The sequence below is a fragment of the Panicum virgatum genome, chromosome 5K, assembly GCF_016808335.1.
Source record: "Panicum virgatum strain AP13 chromosome 5K, P.virgatum_v5, whole genome shotgun sequence".
In the NCBI taxonomy this organism is placed as follows: domain Eukaryota; kingdom Viridiplantae; phylum Streptophyta; class Magnoliopsida; order Poales; family Poaceae; genus Panicum; species Panicum virgatum.
Window position 1 is genome coordinate 34,563,322 of NC_053140.1, and position 13,177 is coordinate 34,576,498.

Here is a 13,177-nt window from a genome sequence, read left to right on the forward strand (position 1 = left end):
AATTTAACAGAGGGTTAAAATTCGTGGAAAGAATTTCCCTGAAATTGTAGACTATCTAGATGCTCCTTAAGATAGGTTTTTAGCTGTTTTGATTGGGATTTCTTCCAAGGATTTCTTGGTTAACCATTTTGAGGATGAGTGCAGAACCTATCCGTCCTCACCAAGGAAAAGAATTGCCAAGTAACCTTGGTCTTACGCAATGACTTTGGTGGCATACATATTACGTCTCTCACTATATAGTTACTCGATATAGCTAGATAGCCTAGAATTCGATTTCGAGTTAGCGTACCTGCAGAAAATTGACAAAATATAGATTGAACCTTCCGTGCCAGCACTCACGAAAGCGTTCCCATACATTACCGATCACTATAGAACCGGCATCCATACAATTACCGCCGTATGGACAACGTTAAGCATACGTCATCGAAACAACGTATTGACCGAGTACCGTCTTCGACGGGGAATTGAATTCCAATTTTCGAACCATTACTCCCCATATAATCAACCGAAGTTGGTATATGGGCAGCAGCTCAAGTAGGCCACTGCTTGAGCTCCAGCGTTCGGCTCGCATCACCGACGGGAAGGTCAGACTCCCTCAGCTGACTAAGTAAGCATACCTCCGTGGCGACGATGTAGTTGCAGAATTTAAATTATAGAATTTAAGTACTAAAAGATAATGTGCTGGAAGTTAGCCATACAATATAAGCCACCTGATTGTACCCATAAGATCCCCTAGGGCTTTACGTCCTAGACTTGTCCTTGGAGATCCAAAACTCTTTCAAAGACTTTAGCAGTTTTGAAGTCAAGTTTTAATTTGTTGTTTTAAAACCAAGGCTGCCATCTCTGGTAGGCTGTCTGCGAGCTCTGATGCCAGCTGTGACGGAACCACCCAAAACTACTGGGCCCGGGTGCACTGATCTTTGTTGCTAAGCAACTCTGACCCAATTTGGCACTCACCGGTAGTTCCTTGAGTGAAGCCTCGATAAAAGCCACGCTATTCCAGGATCAGCAGACAACACTCACACGAAGGTGAGCCCAGAGATTACAATACAGATCATTTCATACATCTCAGAGTGATTGCAGTGGAAAGAAAATTTATTACAAACCAGGTTCAGAGTAGCAAAGTACTACAGAGTTCCAACTACTCAAATTATTCAAGTCTCATCGTTCAGCGGAAGCAGTGAAAGATAACTAGCGACATAACGTGACGCATCGATAAAGCCCGTACGAATGCGTCACTCGGCGGGAGGGTGGTTAGCACCAGCTGAAGGACCATCCCACTCTACAGACCAACCCGGAGGCAAAGTACACGGCCAAGTAAGACTTGCAAACAGATCTTCAAAGTTAGTACCTGAAAAACAGTGCCACAAGCAAGGCTGAGTATACTAATACTCAGCAAGACTGACCCGTCACCGGATATAACATAGTCCGATAACTAGACATGCAAGGCTTTTTGGTTGGTGGAGTTTGTTTTGCCAAAAATGCCACTAAATGTTGATCCTTATTTTCAGATTTTATTTAGCCATCTTCCAGTTGGATTAACCATTCTAAGTTTGCATCTAACTCTACACAAACATGGTAGAGCAATCATTTAATCAACCAGCAGTATTATCATCATCATGTTCCACTTGTTACTCTGTGTGACCGAAAACATTAAGCAATCTCATGCCGTGAGAGGCGGACGATTCTGAATCGAATTTCAACCTGGCCAGGGGAACCTAGACCACACGCATGGGGATCGACTTCGCTCCCGCCCACGCTACTTTTCCCCTTTCTTTCCAGTCCGTGGATCCGGAACACCCTCCCCGACTACAGAGTCCGACCACTCTGCACCCGTACGTCGCGACAAAAATATAAACCCTACTTCTACCAGGAGGGTGCGAGATCGTTCCACTCGCCGGTCCAATCAGGTACTTAAGCTTTCCGATTACCATATTTCTCGGTATGTGGCTAGTACTTTCAAACGCTTAACGAAATGAGCCACACACCGCGACCTTAGCCATTTTTGACTACACCAGCGGGGTATCACAACTACACAACCCCGCCCGTTGTCCTTATATTTCAGCACGAATTAAAGTCAGTACAATTCCTATTTGCTCGCGAGAGGCAGGAAACCACTCGACTTCTACCGTACCTAATTAGCATGGCAACTAGTCGATAAAAAGATCCGGGATCAAACATAGGTACCTAGGGATCGTGCATCTAAGGTTTTCGATCAACGCCTAGAAAACTTAAATGCAGAAAACAAAATATTACAATACATTAATAGATAGATAGCTGAATGATAATTCGGAAAATAGTGGGATTATGCTCCGGGGCTTGCCTTCTTGGGCACTGTCAGGCAGAAAGGCCTCTGGGGCTTGGTCCAGGTCTTGAGACAAGTTAGCACAATTCAAATTGACCTCCTGATCCACACGAGAGTCCGCGGGCACCAATTCGTAGTCCCCGTCCGCGAGATTAACCGTTTCTATATGCAATGCAAGATTATGAGTTATCCAGGGTTAACGATTTCTTTCCTTCACGATAAAGTTGTTCAACAAAAGTTAATATAGTGATGAATTCAACATTTCATTCCATGGGCAGCCGTTTATAGAGTAGTAACCACAATTATGTTTATTCATGAATGAGTGGGGGGTTTTGGTTTTCATTCTCAAATTAAACACATAGCATGCTTTCATTATTTTATAACAACAATTCTACTCATGAGCTAGTGATGAAAAACTAAAGTAACACAGATCCAAACTTAAGCATTTTAGGGTATAAATTTCAGCATTTAACCATAAAGCAATTACCATAACTAATCATGTAAGTAGATCACTCTAGTTACTTCATCTTTTTGTACAGAACGCTTAATATGGGTTCTGGTGCTACAAATTTTACGAGAGCAACTTCATATCATATACTCAGCACTGAAATTTTTCCAGATTTTATACACTTATACAGCAGGAGTGACAAAAAGAATAAAAACAGCAAGCCATTAACAAAGATTAATTCTACAGAAAGTTTTGCTTAGGATATGATTCTCAAATTTTTACCAGAGTCTAAACATGAGCTAAACATACTCCAGAAAAACTATCGAGCTCTATAACATGGGTGCGCACGAACATCGCGTGAGCTTGTGGATGCGTCTGGGGTAGCTGTCGTGCACGGACTCCTTCTGGGCTGGCCGGTCCGCGGTGAGCCCGAGCTCGCCGGCGGCGGCGTAGAAAGGGAACAGCGTCGGGAAAGGGATTGGGTTCGATTCCGAGCGCGTGGAGCTCTACTGGAAGGTGGAGAAGCTACTGCGGTGGTTGGACGGGACAATGTGGGGCTATGGTAGCCGGTCCGCGCGAGCTAGATCTCGCCGGCCATGGCGGAGCGGCGGGAGGAGGAAGAAGGAGGAGAAGGCGAGCGACGGTGGAGCTTTGGGGGTTCTTATAGGCCAAGGAGCTTCTGGGTGAGGGGAGTAGCACCTGGGGGGCGGTTGATTTGGCCCTGGACGGCTCGACGGCGGGCTGCGGGCGAGCGGGCGGCGCTGCGCATGGCGGGGGTGGCGTGGCGGCTCGGGGAGGCGTCTGGGACGCGTGTGCGCGTGAGGAGGTGCCAAGGGGCGGGCCAGGTGGCGCTGGAGGGTTTTCCCGGGTCCACTTAGCCGCGGGCGCGCGGTGGACAAAGTCCACCGGCGGCGTACAGCGGGCGGCGCGAAACAGAGCAGCGGGAGGAGAGAGAGATGAAGGTGAGGGCCTATCTGTGATTTCTGAAAATCCAGGGACCTCTCGGTAATCTAAAACTATCTCCTATTTGGAGGGCTCAAATGGAAAAGTGTTGAATACCAATTTTTCATAATTTTTCAAGATCTACAACTTTTGTGTTATGCAAATTTTTATTTAAAACTCACATTTTGAACTAATTGTAAAGTTGCAAATTTGCACAAAAGGGCCTTGATTTTAATCAGTTTTTGATTTGTTTTTGGCTGATGTTCAATTGAGCACATGTCAATTGGAGCACCTCTCATGAGCCAACTAAACTTTTGTGCATATTTTTGAATTGAAAATTGAGTAGTTTTTCACTCTTTTTCTTTTCTCCTTTAATTTCTTTTGTTTACTTTGACTTTTATTTGACCTCTCCTCTTGAATTAATTGCTCACCTCTTTCTTTTAAGTTTAAAATGTGATGCAGTGATTGTATTTAAGTGTACTGACACCTGAGGTGTCACACGATGTTCCATGTACTAGGGCTCCTGTTGAGCACCTCTGTCATGCGTGCTAGTTAGGTCGTCATGTTAGACTTTCTTCTTCTTCTTCTTCTTCGCATGCTGCGCATGCTTTTGATCTTATTCACTGTGACCTGTGGACATCTCCAGTACTCAGCATGTCTGGCTATAAATATTATCTAGTCGTGGTGGATGATTTCTCTCATTACTCTTGGACTTTCCTTTTGCGCGCCAAGTCTGAGACCTTCTCCACCCTCCTCCACTTCTTTGCCTGGGTGTCCACTCAGTTCGGCCTCACCGTTAAGGCCGTCCAGTGCGACAACGGGCGTGAGTTCGATAACTCCACCTCCTGTTCAGCTACGTATGTCTTGTCCGTATACCTCTCCTCAGAATGGCAAGGCTGAGCGGATGATTCGCATGATGAACGACGTCGTGCGCACCCTTCTGATCCAGGCCTCTCTGCCCCCGCGCTTCTAGGTTGAGAGCCTCCACACCGCCACCTACTTGCTTAACCGTCTTCCGTCCACTGCTTCTCCTACTCCCACTCCACACCATGCTCTTTTCGGTACCCCTCCTCGCTACGACCACCTTCGGGTCTTCGGGTGTGCGTGTTACCCTAACACCTCCGCCACCGCTTCTCACAAGCTAGCGCCCCGCTCGACTCGTTGTGTGTTCCTTGCGTACTCCCCTGACCACAAGGGGTACCGATGCTTTGACGTCACCTCTCGTCGTGTTCTGATCTCCCGACACGTCATCTTTGACGAGTCAGATTTTCCCTACTCCACCTCCTCCACACCTTCTCCTGACCCCGAGTTGGATTCACTGTTTTCGACTGACCCGGTGGTTCAACCACCGTTACCTGTCTGTCCTTTCCCTGCAGGTTTTCCCGGTACACCGGCACTGCTTCCGATGATCCCTGTTGCGCCGAGCGCGGCCCCGGTGCTCCCAGTCGCGCCACACGCGGCCCCCGGACCTCCGGTCGTGCCGCGCGCGGACCTGGTGTCTCCTGCTGTGCCACGCGCGGCCCCGGTGCCTTCCCCTACATCTGCGCGGTACGCTCAGCTGGTGCAGGTGTACAGGCATCGTTCGGCGCCGACACCGGCACCGCCGCGGTACGCTGAGCCGGTGCAGGTGTACCGGCGTCGTTCGGTGCCGACACCGGCGCCGCCTCCTGCTCCGGAGGCTCCTGCGACGCCTACGCCGGAGCCGTCACCGCCGCCGCCTCCACTGGCTCCCTCTCGAGCCGAGCCGGCAGTGTACCACCCGCCAGTCGTCCATCGGAATCCTCGGCATATCCATCCCATGGTGACTCGGCGGGTGGCGTATCAGGCCGCGACTCTCTCCGCCACCGTGGGAGAGCCGCGGGTCTCTCCGGTACCCTCCTCTGTCCGCGACGCCTTGGCGGATGCTCACTGGCGTTGCGCGGTGGAAGAGGAGTATGCGGCTCTTTTTGCCAACCAGACGCGGGACCTCATGCCGCGTCCGTCTGGTTGCAATGTGGTGACTGGCAAGTGGATCTGGACGTATAAGCGTCGGGCTGATGGCATACTGGAGTGCTACAAGGCTCGCTGGGTTCTCCGGGGGTTCACTCAGCGGCCTGGTGTGGACTATGATGAGACCTTCAGCCCAGTGGTGAAGCCTGCTACTGTGCGCATAGTTCTCTCGCTTGCGCTCTCGCACTCTTGGCCTGTGCACCAGCTGGACGTGAAGAATGCATTTCTTCACGGCACTCTGTCAGAGACTGTCTACTGCTCTCGGCCAGCGGGATTTGTGGACTCGAGTCGTCCGTATATGCTCTACCGGCTCAACAAATCTCTTTATGGTCTGAAGCAGGCTCCTCGGGCTTGGTACTCTCGGTTCGCCACGTTCTTACTGACATTGGGGTTCACCGAGGCCAAGTCTGACACGTCTCTCTTTATCTACCGCCGTGGTGCTGAGACTGCATATCTGCTGCTCTATGTCGTTGACATTATACTCACTGTCTCCAGTCAGCAGTTGCTCCAGAGTGTCATCTCCTCTCTGCAGCAGGAGTTTGCTATGAGGGATTTGGGTCAGCTCCACCACTTCTTGGGCGTCACTGTTGAGCCTCGCCCGTCTGGTCTTCTCCTTCACCAACGGCAGTACGCACTTGATATTCTGGAGCGGGCTGGAATGATTGATTGCAAGCCCTACTCCACTCCTGTCGACACTCAGGCGAAGCTGTTTGCTAATTTGGGTGATCCGGTGGCTGATCCTACTGCCTACCGGAGTCTGGCCGGTGCTTTGCAGCACCTCACCTTCACCAGGCCGAACCTCACCTACGCTGTTTAGCAGGTCTGTCTCCATATGCATGATCCCCGGGAGTCACACCTTGCTGCGCTGAAGCGTCTCCTCCGCTACGTCCGTGGCACTGTGGATCTCGGCCTGGTGCTTCACCGCTCGTCCTCTGCTGAGCTGGTGGTCTACACCGACGCTGACTGGGCTGGCTGCCCGGACACTCGTCGCTCCACTTCCGGCTACGCCGTCTTCCTGGGTGGCAACCTGGTCTCCTGGTCGTCCAAGCGGCAGCCGGTTGTCTCCCGCTCCAGTGCTGAGGCGAAGTACCGGGCTGTTGCTAACGGCGTGGCGGAGGCGTCCTAGCTACGACAGCTCTTGGCGGAGCTCCACAGCCCGCTCGCCAAGAGCACGCTCGTCTACTGCGACAACGTCAGTGCCGTGTATCTCTCCACCAACCCCGTCCAGCATCAGCGGACGAAGCATATGGAGATCGACCTACACTTCGTGCGCGACAGAGTCGCCATCGGCGATGTTCGGGTACTCCATGTCCTGACTACCTCCCAGTTTGCTGACATCTTCACCAAGGGGCTGCCCTCCTCGACCTTCTCGGAGTCCCTGCAAAAGATTTGTTGTGTTTGCTGACAGTACAATGTGGGTAAACCTATTGTCAGTAACTTACAATACACGCAACATCAACAGCAGCAAAGGCTTTTGTTCTACGTATTGCAGTCTGACTTTTAGTGTGATGATTGTTTGGAGTCAACTTGGCGAAACCCTTCAACCTAGTATAGGTTTCAATAAATTAGACGACACTTCATGCCTTAAAGGTTATTGTTGAGGAACACTTCATGCCTTAAAGGTTATTGTTGAGGACATAACATTTGCTATTTATAAATACATCTTCCATAATTTTTTTTGAAAGAGATACCCCAAGGGAGACCCCTGAAGTTTAAGGTGCCGCACCCAGGGTTCGAACCCTGGGCGGGAGCCTCCCGGCCTGTGGCCTTTGCCACTGCGCCATGAGTTCCTTGGCTACAATTTCCATAATTGTTGTCATGACTCCCTATTTCCTTCAGGTTAAATGATTTTAATGGCATTCACATTGCAGTTTCATTATCTTCTATTCCCTTGTGGTATTTCTGGCTTACCTGAAAGCTTTTTAACCTCTGAATTACTTTTACCAAGTTGTAAAACTTTGTTAACCCATAAACCATCTTGTATGAGGCCTGTTCCTGACATCTCACTGATGATACAGGTTAGTGGTGAAATGATGTCATGCCAGCAAGGAAAGGGGTCTCTTCTGCTTGTGGAGCATAATATTATATGCCAAGCAGTCCTTATTTTAACATTGTTTTCAGGGTATGAAACTTTTTTGATATTTGACTCTCGATTTTAACTGTTGTCCCTGACCCTAAAATCTGTGTTTAGCAAGCATGAGGTTAAGCTTTTAATACTAGTAAGCTGCATAAAGAATTAAGAAGATCCACAAAAGAATGCTTGTGGATTCTATACAAGTACATTTTCTTTTCATATTATGCGTGTATTATCATTGATATTAGTGCCCAAAGTTACACCTTGGAGATTATAAGCATCATATATTTAAAATGGAATGAATATGAAACATCACTCAGATGTGCTTATCATACTTTTTTTTATGCTTAAGTGATTACTGACCTTTTAAAATTTCTTTCTTTACAGGAAATATTTATGGGGAAATAATTCCTTGCTTGCTTAGTTCCCTCATCAAAATTTGGACCTTACCGGAGTGGAGAAACAATTATTTGCATTTTGGGCAAAGGCTCACATGTCTGTTTTCTGACAGTCTATTTTTGAGGATGGTATACTATACGATCAGAAGCTGTGAATTGAAGCTTGAATGGAGCACAATGGAAGGGTGTACTGCTTCAAATCCTTCGGAACTGAACATAGTAACCCTTTTGCCGTTGATCCTTCCCCTACTCTTAGAGGTAAATGTTCACTTATACTTAGTGGCATTTGTGGCTCACTGCTAAATGCTAGTGAACCAAGTTTTGATAATAGGAGTTTAGGTTTAGATTCTAGCAACAGATTTATTGCACCATACATGATTTCACAGCTTTGTGATGCATCTGTCAGACTCGTGTGGTAGCCAAAACATACCTAATTTGTGCTAGCCATTTCCTTCTTTGGCTAAACTTTGTTGTACAAGTTGCTGTATAAAACCAATCAGGCTCTACAAGTCATTATTTTAAGTTTTAATGCTTATTGTTGTTGTAATTCTAGTTGTCATTTTGAATTTCAGTTGCTTCAATGCATACATGGGCTTTGGTATCCACCAATAGCTGATTCTTTGTCTGAAGAGCTTAAAAGGGCCAAACATCCCGACACTTCCTTTCCATTAGCATGTGGCAATGAATTGTGCATTAATATCATGGAAGGTTCTGAAGAAAATGGCACAAGATATTTATTACAGGAGGTCCTAGAGAGTGGGTAGTATGCTGCTTTTAAAATTTTGTATATGTTCGGCTTTGTGGTAGTTCGAGGGGATGTGAACAAGTGCAGTGCTTGGTAATTTTCATGCGGCATTGCCATGTTTTATGTATTAAGTTATTTAAGTTTAAAATGATATGCATATAACTGAGAATGCAGTCTTTACCAAAATTAACTGTTTCTTATTTTAGATATATAATATTATTTTTTTGTTGAGATATGGAAACATCGTAATGATTGTGTTTTTGAGAAGAAGAGGCCAAGTATACAAGACGTCCTTAGGTCTGTTAGCCTGGAAGGAGGCCTTTGGTGCTCGGCAGGGGCTTCCAAACTCCAGGAGTTGGTGTCCAGGTCGTTGTTTTTCATGGCTTAAAGCTTGGGGTCATTTGGTCGTCTCCCTGGTGTAAGTGTAAATGTAAATGTAAATGTAAATGTAAATGTAAATGTAAATGTAAATGTCTGTGAATGTCTGAGCAGTGCCTTTTCAGGCACCTAGTGTGGTCTTTCTAGATCAATGTACTCTTTCTACCTTAATGAAATGACGCGCAGTTCTCCTGCGTTGTTCGAGAATTTTTTTTTTGTTGAGATATATCTTTATATGTTTTTCTCAATGCTATGGCTGATATCTTATGATGCATATCTATAGTGACATCACCTTGTCCTGGTGTGCACTAATGATTGTTGTCGATCCTTTTTTTTTGTTACGTTTGCAACTGAAGAACAAAAGTAATTTATGGCCAGAAACAAGTTTCTTATGCCATGGTCATGTTGCCTAGCTGCCTTTCAAATGTTATCTTAGCTTATCAAACCCTTAGTTGTGATAATTTTTTTATTTGTTACAGTTGAATTGAATATTTCCGATATCCTTCATGGCTGTTTTTCAGTTTCACTAATCTATATGTGCAGCTACCAATTACTAGAGAACTGAAACTGAAGTTCTTTTATTTCTCTCAAACACACAGGAGAGCTGTGTATCATTATCGTAAGAAGATAAAGAGGGTAAATAACACTGAAGCACTGTTCAGTGTTCACTGTAGTTTGAAAATGACACCACAGGTCTCAATTGTAGTTTCAGCCTAAAGTAAAATATGTATTCATGTATGGCATAAATAACATGTTAGAACTCGTGAGTGTTCCCCAATATATACTGTGACATTTAGCATTTCCAAAGCTATGATGATATTGCCTGGCAAAGTTTGCTCACATTGAAGGTGGCCCACCTAGGGACCCAAGTCAAGCATTTGGGGTGTCTTTTTTTCCCCTGACATATCCTATGTATCAATTATGACAATCATATATTGTTATGACAATCATATATTGTTATGACAACATTATTGGATTATGTGCATCTATTGAAGGTGGATTTTCTGAGTTATTAAATGGCTTCCCTGTTAGTGTTGCTTTATCAAAATATTTGAGGTCACTGGAATTTAGACATTTAAGGAAGCTTATTGAACTTACAATTATTCCTTTGGTCGAGAATTGCCCCCAGAAGTTCTGGAAGGAATGGGTGGACAACTTGTTACGAACCTTACTAAGGCATTCTGAGAAAATACTTCATTATGCATGGTCTTGCATTCTGTACCATGAATGCAACGGAGCAGCATACTATTTTGGTGAACTTTCTGGATCGGATGAAAAGATCAAGACAGCGGAAATGGGCATACTGCTTGAGTTCACTCGAGAATTTTCAGGTCTTCTTGAAGTTTTGGCACTAACTGAACAAAATAGAGCGCTTCCACAGGAGGATGTTACACACGATAGGGACTCTATGCCGTCCACATCTCTTTTCAGGTGGTAATTTCAGTACTATATATATCACCCTATCTTTTGGTGAATAGTATGACATCCTACTTTGATGTAGTTTATCAAAGTATCTAACATTTTATTGGGAGCTGTAATAGTTAATGTTCTTGCAGGTACCTTGTAAGTAATGATTGTTTTGAGAGTTTGAGGATGAGCTTATTTGGGTACTTTGTGGATGATGCAGCAACAATCAAAGCTGTTCAATTTTGCTGTGCTCTTATTCACCTTGCAGTTGGTAGCAATGATGGGAAGCTTAGGATATTTATTCTGGACAATCTGCTCCCATGTCTAATCCAAAGTCTAGATAACCATCTGCCATGTGCAATCCAAAGCTTGAAATATGAACTGAATTCAGGTGCAAGTGACAATGCTGGCAGGGCCCTTGTTGTCCTTTGCCAAGAATTGTATAGCAGTATGCTAAATGAGCACGAGCAGACTCAGGCAAGTCATCCGAACCTTTTTAGTTCTTGAAATGCTTATTTACTAGCTCACTGTATATAGAAGCGTTACGACTTTGCAGCACCTGTTCATCAATGAATTTGTGATAGGCTTTGGCTGGGGAAGACTGTTGGTGTATATGTGAACCCATGTATAGAGGCTCATCTAGAGGCCCATGTAAAGGATCTATATATCCCACCCTTCTAGGGTTTGGAGGAATACAAGTCATTATTCTCTTCTACATGGTATCAGCTAGCTCCTCCTCTCTACCTCTCTTCCTCTAGCCGCCGCCCCTCCCTTCCCTCTCCTCCTTCCCTCCCCTTTCTTCCTTTCCTGGCGGCAAATCCCCTGCCTCTACGTGGATCCCGGCCGGCGACTGCTCCTCTGTTCTGGGCGCCCCCTCCTCTGCTCTGGGAGCCCCGCGGGCACTCTACACCACCGTTGCGCTGGCTCCAGCCGCGGGCGGGCTCCCTCCCGGTGCGGGTCTGGGATCATGGCGCCGCCACCCCCTACGCTGCCGGCGCGGGCTCTATGCGGCCGCCCTACGCCGTTGCGCGGCCGCCGCCGCCGGCGCGGGCGCGGCCGGCGCGGGTGCGGCCGGCGCAGGCGCGGGCGCCCTCGCGTCCCCTGCGCCCCCCGCGATCTTCACGGCCACCGCCCCTGCGACTCCCACGGGCACAACTGGCGCAGCCCCTGCGCCCCACACGACCTTCGCAGGGGCGCCCTGCGCGGGCGCGGCCAGCGCGGCCTGCCCCGCGGCCCCCGCCCCTGCGCCTCCCGCAGGTGCCCCGTGGCCCCTGCGCCCGTGGGTCTTGCGCCTCCCGCGGATCCCGCGGTCCTGGCGGCCCCCGCGTCGCATCCGGCGGCCGCCCCCGTGGCCCCTGCGGCTGCTGCCACTGCCGCTACTGCCCATGCGCGCGCGGCTGGCGCAGGTGGCCCTCCTCCTCCTCCCTGGCGCGGCGTGCCCCCTGCGGCACCCGCGGCCGGCGCAGGCGTTGCCACTGCTGCTGCTGCCGCTGCTGTCCATGAGCGCGCGGCTGGCGCAGGTGGCCCTCCTCCTCCCTGGAGCGGACTGGGTATGCCCCTCACGGACGCGCCGTTCACCGCCGCCGCCCTCCGCAGAAAGGAGCCCCTCGTCGCCGGAGCTGCTACGGCCGACGTCGCTCTCGCCGCGGCCCTCATCGCCGCCAAGTCCGAGGCTGCGGCGGCCCAGGAGCGGGTCCGCATGGCTGCCCTTGGGAGCGCGACGCCGCTCTCGCCGCGGCCCGCATTGCTGCCAAGTCCGAGGCCGCGGCGGCCCAGGAGCAGGTCCGCATGGCTGCCCTTACTTGGCGGCACAAGAGCGGGTCCGCGGCTCTCAAAAACTAGTCGTTGCTCTGTAAGAGTCAGACCGGTCAAACCGGTCCCTCAAACCAGTCAGATCGGTTGGTTCAAATTAACTAGCCGTTAGACCCGAACCGGTCAGACCGGTACCCTGGAACAATTAGACCGGTCAGGGTCAGAGAACATCAAACACCAAGCTAAAATTTTTTACTTGATCCACCAAGCCAAAGCTTGATCAGACAATAGTTTTACATGGTTTTCTCTCAGAGTTCTCACTTGGGTGATCTATGAGCACTTTTGGTATTGTCAAACCCACTGATGTTGCATTCCCCTTGATAGCATGACATCCTATACTCAAGTTCTCATAAAGGAACACACAAACAACACTTGAGCTTCATGTCTTTGACCATGCCGAACTTTCTTCAATTGATATCTTGAGGTTGTCAACATCTTTAATTCATTGAGCATTCCCGCTTTGAGCTAATGACTTTGAGTCTTCCATCATCTAAGAATGAAATCCATCTTTGATTTACATGTCACCTTGTTCATTCAAATAATGACACTCTTCAACATCGAGCTCTCCATGACTCTAGGATCTTCGGTCTTTGACTCGATTGGTTTCCTTGCCCCCCCAAGCCGTCGCTTGCGTAGCCTCTTGAAACTCGCCTCTCGATCCTCTCTACCTTCATCCCAG